Source organism: Triturus cristatus, chromosome 11 (genome assembly GCF_964204655.1).
Source record: "Triturus cristatus chromosome 11, aTriCri1.1, whole genome shotgun sequence".
Taxonomy (NCBI): Eukaryota; Metazoa; Chordata; class Amphibia; order Caudata; family Salamandridae; genus Triturus; species Triturus cristatus.
Window position 1 is genome coordinate 112,138,171 of NC_140594.1, and position 16,100 is coordinate 112,154,270.

At 50.4% G+C, this 16,100-nt stretch overlaps 1 protein-coding gene across 9 annotated transcripts in view; it reads right to left on the minus strand.

Moving 5' to 3' along the window:
- Positions 1-16,100, minus strand: part of LOC146783444 (coiled-coil domain-containing protein 74B-like) — a 353,886-nt gene that overhangs the window by 424 nt on the left and 337,362 nt on the right. The gene's annotated exons all lie outside the window — the stretch shown is intronic.

Sequence of the window (16,100 nt, forward strand, 5' to 3'; positions counted from 1 at the left end):
TATTAGGTTACATGCCAGGATAAAATGTTTGTTCACAAATTGACGTTTGCAGTTATCAAACCTGGAATCATATTTATATTCTCGGATGTAAAGCAATGACTGAAGATTCCCCTCTCACAAGAACAGTACAAGCATACTTATTCACCCTTTCTTGGATTTCCACTGGGGAGAATGGAAGGGGTTTACCAATACCTTGTCAGTGTAATAGACCTAGGTTATATCCAATATGGCCAGTGTTATCCTGGTCTGGGGGGAGGAGGTGTCAACCTGTGCCTTATCCTGTGCGATGTAGATACAAGCGCAAATCTTTACCAGCTTTCCCATCTATGCTTCTCGGTAGAGACACTGGCTTATCTGCACAAGGCCAAGCATTTTTCTGATGATGTGCTTAGAAGGTGATGGGTCTCCTCCTATATCAATATTTCTGTCTTAACCAGACGTGTCTTGATTTCTTTTTTTTGATAAACCTTTTTATTGGCTTTTGCATCTTTCATATAGATTATACATCTTACAACATTGTTGGACGTTATTGAACTTGCATTGCATGCATTTCCTTGACATAATATCATCTACAGATTAGTTATTTGTCTCAGTGCATGTGGTATGCGCGTCTGTGTGCCTGCTTAAAGATGGGTTTCATATTAAACTGTGTAGCTCTTGGGTGTAGCTGGCACGTTCTCATTGCACATGTATGTCGTTGGGTAGAAAGAAATCCATTTGGACAACCAAACTGGGGAGACATAACTGGGGGAAGTGGGGTTAGGTGTAGGAGCAATGTTCTTTACTGATCTACTAATTCCACGCATTGCTTTCTCACCGGGCCAAGGACTGTTCTGCTCAAGGCAGGGGGGAGAGGAACCCCTCAGAAGAGACTTGTTTGGTGCGGGGGATGGTGGGGCTAAGCGCCGTTTGGGTGCCAGTCGGGGTTTCTGTGGGGGTATCTAATACCTGCTTGAAGCTATGCAGGAGCAACGACCATTCCATGGATATGGGGTGCCGCCTTGTTCTGCGCGCCGCCTCCTGTCTGAGTGTATCCTCCTCTGCAGCACCCCATTTCTTGACCGCTCCCCTCCATGCTGCTATCGGGGGACCATCCGGTGAACGCCAGTGCAGTGTAATGCTTTGCCTAAAGGAGGGCTACTATCGCGAATCGTGTTTCCACCTTTTGCAGTTAGTTGCTTAATTATCCCTAGGGCGCTAGAATCGCATGTGGTGAACCCTGTCAGACCCGTGACTGTCTGTATTATGGTGTGTACTGCCGCCCAAAAGGGTTGAAGAATGGGGCAAGTCCATAACATATGGATAAATGTGGCTTCAGGAGTGTGGCACCGCGGGCAATCAAACTTTGACACAGGGAAGAAACGCTTGAGCCGTTCTGGTGTGAGATATGCACGGTGTAGTTTGTTAAACTGGATATTTTTGAACCGTTTGTTACGTGACACCTTCTTGTGGTGTTCCGGGGCCATGAGCCATTCGTATCATGTAGTGCCCGACCATATTCCTCCTCCCATTTTAATCGGAGCCGCGTTAGTGGCATACGTGTGAGATCAATGATAGATTTATATATCCAGGTGATAAGATGTCTCCCCGCCCCCATATGTAGTATTGTGTGCAGTTCAGGGTGTATTTTGGGTTCACCCTCCGTCAGATCCCATGTGTTCCTACAGTCAGCCACATGTTGCCTGTGAATAAGGAACTCTCCAGCGGAAAGCCCGCTTTCCTCCATCAGACCCTCGAACGAGGACAGCTGGCCTTCCGTAAACAGGGCTTCCACCTCGGTTAGTGTGTGTTCTGTCCACGTTGATAATTCTCTGGTTGTGTAGTGTCCACGTCCTTTAGGGAGGCCTGCTAGTGGTAATACTGGGGAGTATACTGGCACCGTTCCAGAGAGACGGTGAATCCTCAACATGCAGGATCTGGCCACCTTCACCAACAGGGGATGTGCTGGATAAGGTTTGGTCCCTGGAAGGAGCATCCGGGTTATCTCCAGAGTCGACAGAGTCCCCACCCGTGTTTCCGTTTCCTCCAAGTGACGTCCAGCTGTCCAGTGCGAAAGCCACTGCAGCTGCGCTGTGAGGAAGTAGGCCTCAAAGGAGGGGGTACCCAACTCTCCCCCGTCTCGTGGCAGTTGCAGTTTCGCCAAAGCTACTCTGCGGCGGCCTTTTCATCAAATGAGCAATATCAGTAAGGTGTTTAGCTCACGAAAGAATGCTCGCGGTGGGAGCACTGGGACATTTATAAAGTAGTATAGAAGACAGGGCACCATTATCATTTTAGATAAATCTACCATTCCTATGGGGGCCAAGGGCAAAGTTCGCCAGAAGTTGACTTTGGTTTTTAATCCTCTCAGGGCTCTGTAATGATTTCCCTCTAGGAGATCACTAGGTGTGTGATATAGTCTGATCCCTAAATATCTCTGGGCGTCCCCCTTCCACGACAATTTGGCCTACCCCACTCTGATCTCCGAATGAGGCGTATCTGGGTGAAGGGGGTAAATAGTGGATTTGGCCCAATTTACATTTAAACCTGTTGCCTTCCCAAACTCATTGAGTGTGGCCCAAAGAGGAAAGAGGTCTGCCGTAATGTCCCTGGAATATATGTGGAGGTTGTTTGCATATAAGGACACACTGTGCATTGGTCCCTTGAGTGGTATACCCCAACGATCGCCTTCTTCTCTCAGCCTTATCGCCAGCAGTTCTATTTCCAGGGTGAATAGTAATGGGGATCGGGGACATCCCTGACGTGTTCCACGCGTTACTAGGATGGGGGCGAGATAAGCCTGCCTATGTGGATCCGGGTGGTCAGTTTGGTGTCCAACAGTTTGATATATGCCATAAGTTGGGGCCCCATTCCCACCCACCTCAAGACCTCAAATAGATACTGCCACACTAGGGTGTTGAAGGCCTTTTCTAAGTATAGTACAAGGCACGCGGCCCGCAGGAATCTGCCCCGCACACCATCTTGGACCTGGAACAACCTACGTATATTTTAGGAAGTGTTCCCCCCCTTTAACCAGAAGTGTCTTGATACTTCTAGATGGGCATATCTGAAAGAAACACGTTAGTTAGATTCCTCACCTTAGAATATCCCCAGGCGTCAGACTGGATCCGGAAGATTTTTCGTCAGCAATACCCCTTGCGCGTCGCTAGGCGTCGTCTGCGGCTCCGCGTCCGTCGTCGGCGTCGTGCGCCGGAATGACGTCGTCGGAGTACTTAGACGCCGCCCTCGCGCGCTGACGTCAGTTCTTCTTTTTTCCGCGCCAGTAAGCGCAGATCCGGGAGAGCTACCCCTTTAGTCACTTTTTGACTAACTTTTTTTGATCCTTTTTGATCTTGTCTCGACTCCGGTGCCGGTAGGATGCCTGGTTTTAAAGCCTGTGCTGACTGTAACCGCCTGATGTCGGTTACGGACCATCACCGCCGGTGCCTTTACTGCTTGGGCCTCGACCACGACGGGGAGTCGTGTTCGGACTGCAAGGCCCTGACCTCGAAGGCTAGACGGGAGCGGTCCCGTAAGCTTCTCGAGATTCGCCACTCGGCTCCGCGCGCCTCTCGATCCCGGTCCAGGAGGAGGTCCAAGGATCGGTCGCGGAGCCGCAGCCGACGTCCCCATCGGTCGTCGGGATCCAAGTCTTCAGGTAAGTCGAAGCATTCCAAGAAGCGACACCGCTCTTCTGACTCCCCTCGCCGGTCGCACGACTCGGCCGAGGGTCAGGGTGGCTCCACCCCCGCGGCTCCGAAGGAGCCGCAGGCGCCGCGCAAGTCCCCATACCCACCGGCCCCTGGGACTAACGCGACGCCGGCGGAGGTCAGTGCCTTCCTCTCGGCCATGAGGAGCCTGGCTCCGCCGTCGACGCCCGCTGGCGCGCCTTCGGGCCCCGCGGACCCGACAGGGCTGTCTTGCCTGCCGGCGGCTCCAGCCCCGGCGCCGTCGACGGCTCCGGCCTCGACGCCGCAAGCGCCCGAGGGACCGGTTCCCGAGTCCCCGCCGACGCCGGTCGACCTCGTCACGCCTCCTCCGCCGGCGTCGACACCGGTACCACCCCCGACGCCGACTCTGCTCGACGTCGAGCCCCAGTTCAGTCCCGCTCCGGGCCCGGCGCCGCTACGGCGTCGATGGACGCCGCGTTCGGCGCCGCTAGAGACACATTATGTCTACCGCCTGGCTCCGTACCTTCCTCCTGTATACCAGGAATCGGATGATGGGGACAACTGGGAGGGATCCGAGGATCCTATGGCCGCTCAGGCTCAAATGTCACAGGACTGGGCAGATGAACTGGGGGAGGCCAGTGGCCTGGATACTTCTCCGGACACTGGATTCGTCTCTCCTCCGACTGTGGCTTCGGAGGAGGGCGCAGCTTTCTCTGTGGTGTTGCGCAAGGCGGCCGCAACCCTTGGGCTCGAGCTACCTGCCGTGGCTGTGAGGACTAACGTCCTCACTGAGGTGCTTCAGTCTGCAGCAAGCTCCACTGAGCCTCTGCTGCAATTCAATGAGGCCCTCATTGACGTTCTGCAGGGCACCTGGTCCAAGCCCTCCACAGTTCCTCCTGTGGACAGGAACGTCGCCAGGCGCCGCCGCCCTGCTCCGGGCGACCCCAGTTTTCTGTCCCAACACCCTACCCCCGAGAGCCTGGTTATCCAGGCCTCTACCTCCCAATCCTCCTTCCCGACCGCTCCGCCGGACCGGGATTCCAAGAGACTGGAACAGTTTGGCAAGAAGCTGTTCTCTTCCCTTAGTTTGGGCCTGCGGTCTTTGAACACCGCCTGTCTCTTGGACCGTTATTCCCACTCTCTGTGGGATGCGGTGGAGGACGTGTTGCCCCTGTGTCCGGAGGAGGTCCAGACACGACTTACCCAGGCTCTGGCCGATGGGAGGGATGCAGCACGGCACGCTATCCGATGTGGGCTTGACACTACGGACTCGCTGGGTAGGGCAATTTCTACCACAGTGGCGCTTAGACGTCACGCCTGGCTGCGGTCCACGTCATTTTCGGGCGATGTTCAGAGCACTCTCATGGACATGCCCTTTGATGGCACTCGCCTTTTTGGCGAGGAAGCGGACAGTGCGCTGAATCGCTTTAAGGACTCCCGGGCTACGGCCAAGTCCTTGGGCCTCTCGGCCCCGCGATCGCAAACTTCCGCTTTTCGCCCCTTTCGTGGCCAAGGAAGGGGTGCCTCCTCACGTGCGCCGAGCCACCAGCCGCAGAACCAACCTGCGCGCGGTCGCGGACGTGGTTTCCGCCGAGGCGGTTCTGGAGGACGACGCGGTCAGCCCACATCCACCCCGGCAGCATCCGCCTCAAAGCCTTCCTAGTCCGAGCTTTCAGGCCCATTCCACGCCAGTGGGCGGCAGAGTTCGCCATCACCTGCTCCACTGGCGGTCCATCACATCGGACAGGTGGGTGCTGCAAATCGTCCGAAGGGGCTACTCCCTCCCCTTCGAGACGACCCCTCCAGCCATGCCACCGCAGCACCACCGTATCTCGGGGGATCATTTGAATCTTCTCCACGAGGAAGTTTCGGCCCTCTTGGCCAAGGGGGCCGTCGAGCGCGTTCCGAGCCCAGAAGTAGGTCGTGGTTGTTATTCCCACTACTTTCTGGTTCCCAAGAAGGGCAAAGGGGGCCTACGCCCTATCTTGGACCTCCGGAACGTCAATGCCTTCCTCCGGAAGGAGAGGTTCAAGATGTTAACTTTGGCTCAGGTTCTGGCTGCCCTCGACCCTGGAGACTGGATGGTAGCGTTGGACTTGCAGGACGCATATTTCCACATCCCCGTCCTGCCGGCCCACCGGCGTTACCTGCGGTTCACGGTGGGCCAAGAGCACTTTCAGTTTACTGTGCTCCCCTTCGGCCTCACCAGTGCCCCTCGGGTGTTCACGAAAGTGATGGCGGTGGTCGCAGCTCATCTGCGCAGATCAGGGGTTCCAGTCTTCCCCTATCTCGACGACTGGTTGTTGAAGGCGGGCTCGCCCCAGACAGTCGTCTCCCACCTCCAGACTACGGCGGATCTCCTGCATTTGCTGGGATTTTCCATCAACGTGCCGAAGTCACACTTGAGTCCCTCTCAGACGCTCCTCTTCATCGGAGCAGTTCTCAATTCAGCGCAGTTCCGGGTCTATCCACCGGAACAGCGGGTCCGGGATATTCAGGCCCTGATTCCCATCTTTCGGCCTCTATCCTGGGTTTCGGTCAGGCTAGTGTTGCGGCTTCTGGGGCTGATGGCCTCCTGCATCCTACTAGTGCATCACGCCAGGCGGCGCATGCGGGCTCTGCAGTGGGACCTGAAGTTTCAGTGGGCCCAGCATCACGGCAACCTGTCCGACCATGTCTTGATCTCGGAGGGCACTGCACAGCAGTTGCAGTGGTGGCTCACGGACCGCGATTGGGTCATGGGCAGAAGCCTCTCCCTTCCCCAACCGGAGCATGTCGTAGTGACGGATGCGTCCCTCCTGGGATGGGGTGGCCATATGGGAGAGGCGGAGATCAGAGGCCTCTGGTCTCCGGCGGAGTCTCGTCTCCACATCAACCTGTTGGAGTTGAGAGCGATCCGGCTTGCACTGAAAGCCTTCCTTCAATCTGTCAGGGGCAGTGTCGTGCAGGTGTTCACAGACAACACCACCGCCATGTGGTATTGCAACAAACAGGGCGGGGTGGGGTCGTGGACCCTTTGTCAGGAGGCTCTGTGCCTCTGGACGTGGCTGGAAGACCAGGGCGTCACCCTAGTGGTTCAACATCTGGCGGGCTCTCTGAATGCCAGAGCAGACGAACTCAGTCGCCGGTGCATGATGGATCACGAATGGCGTCTGAACTCCGAAGTGGCGCAAGGTCTCTTTCAGCAGTGGGGAGAGCCTTGGTTAGATCTATTCGCCACCGAAGAGAACGCGCAATGTCAGCAGTTCTGCGCGTTGGAATTTCCAAGGCGGCACTCGCTCGGCGACGCTTTTTGTCACGAGTGGAGTTGCGGTCTGTTGTACGCCTTTCCGCCTATACCACTTCTGCCCAGAGTGCTGAAGAAGATCAGGCACGACCGGGCCCAAGTCATCTTGGTGGCTCCGGATTGGGCACGAAGGTACTGGTATCCCGAGCTACTCAGTATGTTGACCGATCCTCCGATACGTCTGCCCCTTCGGGAGGATCTTCTGTCGCAGCAGCAGGGGACGGTCCTCCACCCGAACCTGTCCAGCCTCCACCTCCATGCGTGGAGATTGAGCCGCGGCAGTTGATGCCATTTGACTTGCCTCCTGAAGTCTGTGATATCATTCTGGCAGCCAGGCGTCCCTCCACAAAGACGGTATACGCCTGCCGGTGGAACAAATTTGTGGCATGGTGCACAGCAAAGGCTGTGGATCCCCTTTCCGCCCCTCTTTCTGAGGTTCTACTGTTTCTTCTTTCTTTGGCCCGGCAGGGCTCTGCCCTGGGCACCCTGAAAGGTTATCTTGCTGCCATCTCTGCGGCTTCCTGATCAGCCTTCTCTTTTCAAGTCCCCTGTAGTTACACGCTTTCTAAAAGGCATTACTCACACGTTCCCTCCTGTCCCTTTTGTAATGCCTCAGTGGGACTTGAACCTTGTCTTGACATTCCTGATGTGCGCTCCCTTCGAGCCTCTTCACAATTGTCCTCTTCGTCTTCTGACTCTTAAGACTGCTTTTCTGGTAGCCATCACCTCGGCTAGACGGGTGAGTGAGCTCCAGGCTTTATCTTCAAAGCCTCCTTTTCTGTCTGTTCATCCGGACAAGGTTGTCCTTCGGCCTCGTCCCTCCCTTCTTCCGAAAGTGGTGACTCCATTTCATCTTGGGCAGTCTGTCAGCTTGCCCACCTTCTTTCCGCCTCCGCATCCTTCCAAAGAGGAAGAGAGGCTCCACCGTCTGGACCCAAAACGTGCGCTCTCCTTTTATTTGGACCGCACAAAGCAGTTCCGGGTGGACGACCAACTTTTCGTTGGATACGTGGGTGCTAAGAAGGGGAAAGCTGTGCACAAACGGACCATCTCTCGGTGGGTCGTTTTGTGCATCAAAATTTGTTACTCCTTGGCAAAAAAGGACCCTCCTGTTGGGCTGCGCGCCCATTCCACTCAGGCCACAGCGGCTACTACTGCTTTGGGACGGGGTGTCCCTTTGCAGGACATCTGTCAGGCGGCGACGTGGGCTTCGCTACACACGTTTGCCAGGCATTATTGCCTTGACAGCCAAGTCCGGAGGGATGGCTTCTTTGGCCGTTCTGTCCTCCAGGACTTTCTGGTGTGATCTTGGTTCGCAGACCCACCACTGGGGATGGTATTGCTTGGGTATCTATTCTAAGGTGAGGAATCTAACTAACGTGTTTCTTTCAGATGAACAAGTTACTTACCTCCGGTAACGATGTATCTGTAAGAAACATTAGTTAGTTAGATTCCTCACCGACTCACCCATCCTCCCCGTTCTGCGAACTGACATCTAGGGTTAAGGTTATCCTTTTCAGGCCCCTAGATTTTATTTTTGGCACCAGTGTCGGTCTTTGCATGGCTCTGCGTTCCTGGCGCGGAAAGCTATGTACAAGAACTGACGTCAGCGCGCGAGGGCGGCGTCTAAGTACTCCGATGACGTCATTCCGGCACACGACGCCGACGACGGACGCGGAGCCGCAGACGACGCCTAGCGACGCGCAAGGGGTACTGCTGACGAAAAATCTTCCGGATCCAGTCTGACGCCTGGGGATATTCTAAGGTGAGGAATCTAACTAACTAATGTTTCTTACAGATACATCGTTACCGAAGGTAAGTAACTTGTTCTTTAATACTCCTTACTATTGCCAAACTCTGATCTGTCGTATGTCGTAAATACCTTGCACTCCACTCCAGCTAGAAGGCGTGTGTTGGGTTCCTCTGTAAATGTGCACACTGTGCTCTTGGGTTACAACTACCACCTGGCAGTATCCCTAGCTTTGGAGATAGTAGATTTCTCCTCAACAGATTAAGTGGGCATGATCATAACCAGCTTCTCAGCCCTCCTCTTCAGTCTTTACTGTATGCGGATGAGATCTTATCCTGGGCAATGGACCCCTCATACTATCGGACATAAATGAAAAAAGCGGATTCTGCCCTTAGCCACCTCAAGAACTCAGTTTCTTCATATTCATTTCATAACAAAGGGTTCCTCTTTTTTAGGCGCAAGTGAGACCATTACCAATTTTTATTGAAATTGTAATTAAGGCCAGCTATGCCAAGGGTAACCACATTTATACATTTGTAAACATAACTTTCACCATCAACGATGTCTTCTGAAGCTGCTACTCAATGTCCACTGCAAATAATACAAGGAATGCAATCCACCATTTTTAATAACCGTTTTGCCTGTCAGAAATATTTAAGAGTAGCTATCTGTGGTGGCCAGTCCTTAAGGACTGAGGGGCCCCACCCAACCACCATTTTCCATATGTGAAGAGTGTCTTTCAGGCTGAGCAGAGGTCAGCTGGCAGGCACTCTTCATGTTCAGATCAGGCATCCATGTGCTGTACTTGCGCTAAATGCTCAGGCTTTTCAGCTCAGGCAGTGAGCTTTGCTGGGTTGAAGATATCACAGCCCTGTGGGTGTGACCTCAGCCAGGCAAAGTGATTGGTGGTCCTCCCCCTCAAGACGAGGGGGAGCATCACTGATAGCCTTGGACTTGGGCGCTTCAGTTTTAAGCCCTAAAGTGCCTAGGGCCAAGTGCCCATCAGTGAAGCTCGTCACAGAGTGGTGTGGGGTCAGCACTCTCACTGACCCCACTTCACTCTATGACGTGTTAGGGACTGCTGCCTCCTCTTCTTGGCTGACTGACAGGGTCAGCCAGTGAGAGGAGGCGGCAGTCCCAATGGTCAGGAACCACCGAAGCTTCCCTACTGCTCTGAGTTCACCGGTGCAGCACTGTAAGTTTTTTTTTTTAAATGTATGTATATTTGTGAGTGCATGTTGTGAATCGGTGTGTGTGTACATGAATGTGCTTTTCAATGGTGAGTAAATGTGTGCACGCATGTGAATACATGGGTGTGAGTGTGCATGCGTGTGGGTATCCGCCTGCCTCCTATCCTACTTGAATAACCAGCCTCCACTGGTAGCTATACCTCCCAAGAAAACTTGGGCTTCTCTGCAGGTATTCATTGGGTCTAATCTATATTCCTGCATCCACTGACATAGTTGAGCAGAATCACGTGTTGACAGAGTCTCCTCAGAGAGTATTAGGCCTTCATTTAGAGTTTGGCAGACAGGGTGTGGAGGAGTACCTTTCCGCCAAACTGCCTGCCTGCCCGCTCCATAATGAGAGTTGGTCGCACTTAATGTTTCCACCGATTGATTTGGAACAGTAAATCTAAGTACCTCAGAGCACTTGCCCTGTTTAAAGAGGAAAGTCCGAAACAGTTTATTTTTCGGTCCAGTACTGCCAGGGAAAGCCAGGCAGTCCCCAATGAAAAAGGAATAAATAAAATATGGTTCCACAAAAACTCCCAGAGCCATTTTATTGTTTTACAAAAAAGAATCCTGTTTGGGGAGTTTGTTTGTGTAAAACAAAACGTCTGCTACAGCTTCATGCTTGCATCCTTGTGGTCACTCAGTTAACTTTCAATGCCTTCACAAGAGCCATCGTGCACATCTTCTGTCTGCTCCCCACAGTTTCCAGAGTCAGGTCCAGAAATGTATTAAATCTGTGGTGCCCTTGCTCTGATTATACTTTAGACTGTTCTAAAGAAATGGGACAACCCAGTGACCCGGGACCTGGTCCAGACAATTCCTATCAAAGAGATGGTCCCTCTGGGGGAAGTGTATCCCTGGACTTCCACGGCGATAGTAATGTCAAGGGAAACGTTTTACTACAGTTTCTTATTTTGAGCAATCCATTCATAATGATAAAACGAGTCTGCTTGTGTTAAATACAAATGTATATACATCTGTATATATATATATATATATTTTTTTGTGTGTGTATTTAACACAAGCGCACTTGTTTTATCATTTGAGTCCATTTCAATGCGCCATCACCGTTTTGGAGCACCTTGTTCTTTTTTGATGAATGTAAATGGTGTGTCCTTATTCTATTATGAATAAAAACATTGACTGCTTAAAATAAGAAACCGTAGTAAAAAGTTTTCCTTGACATTACTGTTGCCGTGGAAGTCTAGGGTCTAGGGATGTACTTCCCCCCGGAGGGACCATCTCTTTGATAATAAGACTTTGGACTGAGCAGCTGCTTCTAGCACCGCTCTCTGACTCCCATGTCAGTCACTTTGAAAATAAATGTTGGACCTCTTCCAAGGCCCGAATCATATTCACCACCTCAACTCTGTCTCTAAGTCCATATAAAATTAGTCTTGGTCTAAAGCACAAGAATTTTAGTTTCTGATTAAATTTCAATGACACCGGGACTAATAGTGGCCAGGTGGATCAGGCACCAAAACTGAGGCATTGGAAGCAGGGCATGGATTGGTGCATGCTAGCAGAGAATGATGTATATGAGGGCCGGGCTGTCCTAGCAAATTAGCTAAAATATGGGGAAAGCGGAATGATTATCGAGGAACTCCTTGTGCCTCTATAGTAAATTCCAGTCCTGACGTCTTATGCGCTACACACTCCGATTTAAATGTCGCTTTTGAAAATGTGCAAGGGAAGGGGTGGGGATTACAGACGCGGATCTTGCTTGACTGTGTCACTGTGCTACAGTGTATTTTGACTTAATGTGATTATTGCATTTGTAAAGCGCAAACTGTCACTTCATAAGGAGCATCCTGGCGCTATGCGGAGGCGGGGATGAAGTCGAAGCCATGGGGATTCTATATCCGAGATAGGCAGAGTTCGTCTGGAGCTACAAAGATCCATGTTTTCAGTGCCTTCCTGAACTGTATTTCTGTTTTTAACATCCTTAGGTGTGTTGGCAACATGTTCCAGGCTTTTGTTCTTAATGCGGTTACTGTTTTGCCACCCTTTGTTTCGTACTTGAAGTTGGGCGGTTTGAGGAGGTTAGCTGATGATGATATCAAAGTTCTAGAAGTTGTGTAAGGCATGAATCTCGCTGAGAGATACGTTGGGCCAAGGTTTTGCGTAGCTCTGAAGGTGATTAAGAGGATCTTAAACAGGATTCTCTTGTGCAGCGGGTGCCAATGGAGAGTTTTAAGTGCAGCGGATGCTGATGACCTTCGTGGTAGTTTAAGGTTTATATGTGCTGCCGAATGCTGTACCACCTCTAGTCTTTTCAGAGTTTGCTTATTGGTTCCTGCTAGGAGGCTATTGCAATAATCTAGGCGCGATAGAATCAGAGCCACCTCTACTGTTTTCCTGGCCATTAGGGGGATGAAGTCAAAGGATTTTCTCAATGACTTGATGAGGCTGAAGCAGGTCCCTGCTACAGTAAGTGCGTGGGGTCGAAAGGAGAGGTCGGTATCGAACTGCACGCCTACGTTTTTTGCTACTTTAACTGTGGTAGGTGGTGGTGTCGTTCCCTCGGGCCACCAAACATTCGGCTGGAAGGGATTGTTTTTTCCCATTGCTAGGATCTCAGTTTTGTCAGTGTTGCACCTGAGGTGGTTATTCCTCATCCAGTGAATGACCTCGGTTAGACAAAGTTTAAAGTTAAGTTCTTCATCAGTAGATTCTTTCTCTAGGGATAGGATTAGTTGTGTGTCTTCTGCGTAAGACGTTACTTCTATCCCAAATGCAGTTATCAGGGAGATGAGTGGGGTCATATATATATTAAACAGCAGTGGGCCAAGGGATGAGCCCTGTGGCACTCCAGTTTTGATGGGACCTTCGGTGGAGAGTAACGTTCCGAGTGACACTGTTTGCCTGCGATTGGTGAGGAAGGACTCAATCCATGCCAGGACGATATTGGAGATACCAATGGATTCGAGTCGTGCCATGAGGATACTGTGTGAGATGGTAGTGAAGGTGGCAGACAGGTCAAGCAAAAATCAACACTGCCCGCCTGCCTTTATCTGCTATGGTTTTAAGAGTATCAGATATTTCTAGGAGGGCTACTGCTGTTAGTTTTATTTGTTCCATCTGCAATAAAAGGATTACAAAAAATAAAAAAAAGAATTTCAGTCTTTGGCCCTTCTAAAAAAAACACAGGATCCTGGCCACCTGGAAACTCTGGACATCCAGTTGTTGTATTCACACTGCACTTTCAAAGGTTTTAGATTTTATTACGAAGGATTTTAATAGGGGATCCATGTTCTTGTCCAATGTGACCAGTTTCATGAGCATTTTATACACTGTTCATCCTCCACTTTCACCCTGAACTCTAAGGCCTAGATTTATCCAACTTTCACACAATGCAGCAAGATACCTTGCTGAGCTGCGTGAAAGGGAGAGGGCAGGAATGTGCCATATTTAACATTATATGGTGCACTCCTGTACTTTCCTTGTGCTAGCGCACAATGTATTGCCTTGCGCCAATGCAGGCACTTGCGGTGCAAGGGTCCCTCCATTGTAGGCGGCATTGGTTTTGTAAAGGAAGGGCATCTACCTGCACAAAACTAATTCTCAGAGGCTTTTTCCTCTCTCCATGTGTGCTGCAGGATTGTCTCCAACTACGGAAGCTAGGATCCACCCCCCTTGGTGGGAAATCTGGATTGTGCACTACAGGTGTCATTGGCGGTGGGAATGCCATTACTCCTCAACCCCACCTTTTGTTGTCATGTCCCAGTACTTCTACTTTGTCATGATTGAGTGTAATGTCTCATTCATGGGCCTTTGTCTAGCTGATAACCGTAACAGAGGCTAATGGACTGGGCAAGTTGTCGTTTAACTATTATCGAAGGCTTTTCATGCGGTCGTCTTGATAATTTTAGTGACAGCCTTATTGAGCAGTTTGCACATATGATTCTAGCCCTCCTTCTGCCAAGGGTCCAAACAGTGCAGCTTAAATATATATTTTTTTCTTTTTTCCCTAAAACATTTTTTATTGAGAAGCATTTAGACTCAACATGCAAAAGTGTACAGTATGTGACAATTACCCCAAATCCCTCTCAAGTTTATACCAATAACCAGGACACCCATCAACTCCCCACGAGACACAATGATCATAATGCTTCTAGATGAGAGGCTTCTCACCCCTCCACCCCCCTTGGTTCCCTCTGGATCTAATCAACATAATTACTCCTGCTCCATTAATAGTTCAAGTCTAGTGTCCTTAGTCTACAGCGGCTGCCAATTATTTTGAGTGTTGACATTGGTTATTTAAGTTGTACATTATTTTTTTCCATCGCTATCACTTTCAATAGATTCATATATCATAGGTTCAGCACTGGCGCCTCTGTTTTTCCCAGTCCTCTGCGTTTAAATTGTTGACTGTGTGTCATGTGGTAAACCAGTGTGCTTGGTTTTTTTTTTTGTCCATGCCTCTGGCTTAGGGATTTTTCCATCCCAAAAGAAGGGATTGCGGCATGTCTGATCTCAGGAATCCAATGACGCTTTTGATTAAGGAAAGAATTTCCTCCCTAAAGTGTCTCAATTTGATGCAGGATCACCATATGTGAACAGTTGTGCCCTTCTCCTTTCCTGCAGATGTCCTGTGTATTGGGGTAGATTTGTTTGAGTCTATGAGCGTTGAGGTACCAGTTGTAGATTACTATGTCTCTCTGTTCTCCTTGTAGTACATTCTTATGGTCTTTAGTTAGGTCTTTCCATAATTTTCCCCATTCTTCATCCTCTGTCTCTTCCCAAGATTTGGGCCCATGTGTTTTGGAAAGCCCCAATGTCCTTTCTTTTCTCCCTTTTAAAGCAGTCTATAGATGTTTCTAATGACCCTTCTAGATTTGATATATTTTTCAAAGTCTATTAATTCTCTTGAGGCTCCTGTTTTCATTATCGGATGCAGTGTCCACCTTACAATGGATGAAAGATTTAATAGCCCCTTTTTCAAACATACTTCCCAGGTTTAAGCACCCTCTTTTGATTGTTTAAATGCCTGTCCACAGTTCACTGGTGTGAAATCAAGATTTTGGTGTATGGGTGGGAACGGCGATGGGGATGTTGTCAGACTCAAAGTGGTGGTAACCACGTCCCATATTTTCATAACTGTTTAGAATATCACTAGCATATGTGTTCTTTGGTCTGGCCTTTTTAGAAAGCCAAAGGACACGCTAACTTGGTCTGCCCATTACAGCTTTGTCTATGATCGCCCGTTTTTCTGAAGGCCTAGGACTGGAGTCCGCAGACCTGTGTCACCTGGTAATATGCCCTCATGTCAGGCAGCACCAGCCCTCCATTGTCCCTTGGTGCCATCAATATTTTCCTTGATATGCCTAGGATATTTTAAGTGACGTATTAACCCCTTCGCTGTGGCGGAAATTTCGCCGCAGCGCTGGGGGGAGCGGGGGGGCAGCGCGGTGGCCCGGTGCTCATGACGGAGCCACGCCGTCATGAGCCACGGTTGGGCTGTGCTCATGACGGAGTGGTTCCGTCATGACTTCGCCCACAGCGCTAATCGCCCGCACAGGCGGGGAATTAGCGCTGCGTGGGCGGCGCGGCCGCCAACGGCCGCAGCATGACGGAACCACTCCGTCATGAGCACACGGCAACCGTGGCTCATGATGGCGTGGTTCCGTCATGAGCACGGAAGGAGTTAAGCCAAGAATATGGCAGCAATTTATTCTGAAATTCATTTTACAGCAATTAAGTCTTTATAGCGCATGTCCAGAATACACCATCCCTATCAGTTTGTCATCCTCAGAGGAACATAAATGCCCAGATATTTAATTGGGTTTTTGGTGAATACCAAGCAAGTGTCATGGACTGATTACTTGTTCTCATTGTTGTATCAACTACACTCATTCCCACTGATATATCAGGGTTTATTTAAAATCCTGAAACCTCTGAGTAATCTTGTAGTTCCATCATGAGGGTCGGTGGGGAAGTCTCGGATGGCGCATAAGATGTTATCAGGAAACAATACTAGTTTGTACTGGCCACTTCAGATAGTCATCTGATTGCCAGATTGCTGTGTATGGTTAGTTCCAGGGATTCCATTATAAGGGCAAATATAAGGGTGCATAGGAGGAATCTCTGCCTGCTCCCTCTATTCAGTATTATCACTTCCGAGAGCTCGCCATTCATGTTTTCTCTCTCAATATCTTTTTTTTTTGGTATGTAACGTT